Genomic DNA, 2,582 nt, shown 5'->3' on the forward strand with positions numbered 1-2,582 from the left:
GGGCTGCCCGGGCGGGCCGGGCCCCGGAGCTCGGAAAAAAAAAAAAAAAACACCCCAAAAAAGGATCGGGCCCACTAGAGACATGGACCAGGCCGCCCTGGGCTCACCCTCCCCGGCCGCAGCGAGGGACTGCCTCCCGGCCGACTGGATCGGGCCCCTGGAAGTCTGGAAAAAAGAATGGAACCTGACGCCTCCGAGGAGGGGGCGCCCAGGGAAGGAGGGAGATCCGGGTCGACCTGGTGACCGGACGGGAAAGCGGCCACCGGGCGTGCCCGTTCAAACCTAGGGGTTGACCTGGCGGCCGGAAAGCAAACCGGCCACTGGCTAGCCCCGTCGGCAACCTACGGGTTGACCTGGTGGCCGGGAAGCGAACCGGCCAGCAGGTGAACCCGTTCGATTCCACGGGTTGACCTGGTGCCCGGGAGGGGACTCTGAAAAATGTTCAGCCCTTTCGGCTCGGGGTTGACCTGGTGGCCGAGAGGGGACTCGGACGGCAGGCAAGCCGCCCTGGCCTCACCCACCCCGGCCGCAGCGAGGGACTGCCTCCCGGCCGACTGGATCGGGCCCCTGGAAGTCTGGGGGGAAAAAGAAAATGGAACCTGACGCCTCCGAGGAGGGGGCGCCCAGGGAAGGAGGGAGATCCGGGTTGACCTGGTGACCGGACGGGAAAGCGGCCACCGGGCGTGCCCGTTCAAACCTACGGGTTGACCTGGTGGCCGGGAAGCGAACCGGCCAGCAGGCGAACCCGTTCGATTCCACGGGTTGACCTGGTGCCCGGGAGGGGACTCTGAAAAATTTTCAGCCCTTTCGGCTCGGGGTTGACCTGGTGGCCGAGAGGGGACTCGGACGGCAGGCAAGCCGCCCTGGGCTCACCCTCCCCGGCCGCAGCGAGGGACTGCCCCCCACCCACCCACCCCCCCCCCCGGCTGACAGGATCAGGGCGCACTGGATGTCCGGGACAATATTTTCCCCGACGCCGGGGAGGGCGGGCGGGCGGAGGGGCTCTGGCGGCCAGCCCGGGCCCCGGAGCTCGAGAAGGAAAAAAGGACCGGGCCCGCGAGAGACGGGGGCCCTGCCGCAGGGGGGCAGTCCGACCGGGGCTCACCGTGCGGCAGGCCCGGGCGTCGGCAGGGGAAAGCGGGCGAGGAGGCGCGGGGGCCGGGTGCCTACGGCCATACCGGACCGAACGCCCCCGATCCCGTCCGATCTCGGAAGGTAAACCGTCCCGGGCCTGGCTAGTACTTGGATGGGTGACCGCCTGGGAATCCCAGGTGCCGTAGGCAGCTTTTCCCGGTCCGAGCCAGCTCTCTCTCCTTTTCTGGGGAGGAAGGAGAGGGGGGGGACGGGCCGGAAAGCCCCTCGTCGCTCCTGCCGAGTCGGAGGTCGCGGCCGCAGGTCACGGGTCTGGGCGCCTGGGGTCCGGCTCCCCACCCGGCTTCCTCCGCGGAGGACCCACCGAAGCCGCTGGGGGAGACCCCGGGCATGGGGCGGACTGGCCCGGACCCTCCCGGCCGCCGGCCCGCAGGACCGCCCCGAATCCCCCCGCCCCGCGGCCACCCAGGCCAGGCCTGGCCAGGCGGGACGGACGGCGGGTGTCCAGCGCCCAGCGGCTTCCGCCAGCGGGGACCCACGGCCCCCAAAGCCGCAGGGGGAGGCCCCGGGCCCGGGACGGACTCGCTCGGACCCCCTGCGCCCGGGCGCCGGCTCGCGGGACCGCCCCGAATCCCCCCGCGGCCACCCAGGCCAGGCCTGGCCAGGCGGGACGGACGGCGGGTGTCCAGCGCCCAGCGGCTTCCTCCAGCGGGGACCCACGGCCCCCAGAGCCGCAGGGGGACACCCCGGGGCCGGGACGGACTCGCTCGGACGCGCTCGGACCCCCTGCGCCCGGCCGCCGGCTCGCGGGACCGCCCCGAATCCCCCGCCCCGCGGCCACCCAGGCCAGGCCTGGCCAGGCGGGACGGACGGCGGGTGTCCAGCGCCCAGCGGCTTCCGCCAGCGGGGACCCACGGCCCCCCAGAGCCGCAGGGGGAGACCCCGGGGCCGGGACGGACTCGCTCGGACGCGCTCGGACCCCCTGCGCCCGGCCGCCGGCTCGCGGGACCGCCCCGAATCCCCCCGCGGCCACCCAGGCCAGGCCTGGCCTGGCCTGGCAGGCCGGCGTGCAGCTCCCCCGGGCTTCCTCCCCCGACGACCCGCGCCCCCCCGAGCCGCAGGCGGAGACCCCGGCCCCGGGGCGGACCGGCCCGGGCTCGCTCGAGCCCCCTGCGCCCGGCCCGCAGGACCGCCCCCCCCCCCCCGAATCCCCCGGGAGAGGCCCGGCCTGCACGCCACTGACGACCCGCGGCCCCCAAAGTCGCGGGAGGCGCCCCCGGCCCCGGGGGCCGGTTAGCTCCGTGTCGCTCCGCGCCCCCCCCCCGCCCCTCGCTGCCGGGACCGGGCACCGCCCCAGAGTCAGCCGCAGCCGGACGGCCTGAGAGCTGCCCTCCTGTGGACGACGGTGAGTTTACCTTGACACTAACCGGCCATCAGCCAGGTCAACCCCATTGCTAGACTGGGGTGGACCTGGTGGCCGAGTGGGGACT

At 74.3% G+C, this 2,582-nt stretch overlaps 1 non-coding gene across 1 annotated transcript; it reads left to right on the plus strand.

Annotated features, from left to right (window-relative positions):
- Positions 1-1,164: 1,164 nt before the first annotated feature.
- On the plus strand, positions 1,165-1,283 carry LOC128823773 (5S ribosomal RNA). Its single transcript, XR_008442009.1, has one exon. It is a non-coding gene; the product is annotated as a 5S ribosomal RNA (ribosomal RNA).
- Positions 1,284-2,582: the final 1,299 nt, after the last annotated feature.

This window comes from Malaclemys terrapin, chromosome 15 (assembly GCF_027887155.1).
Source record: "Malaclemys terrapin pileata isolate rMalTer1 chromosome 15, rMalTer1.hap1, whole genome shotgun sequence".
Taxonomy (NCBI): Eukaryota; Metazoa; Chordata; order Testudines; family Emydidae; genus Malaclemys; species Malaclemys terrapin.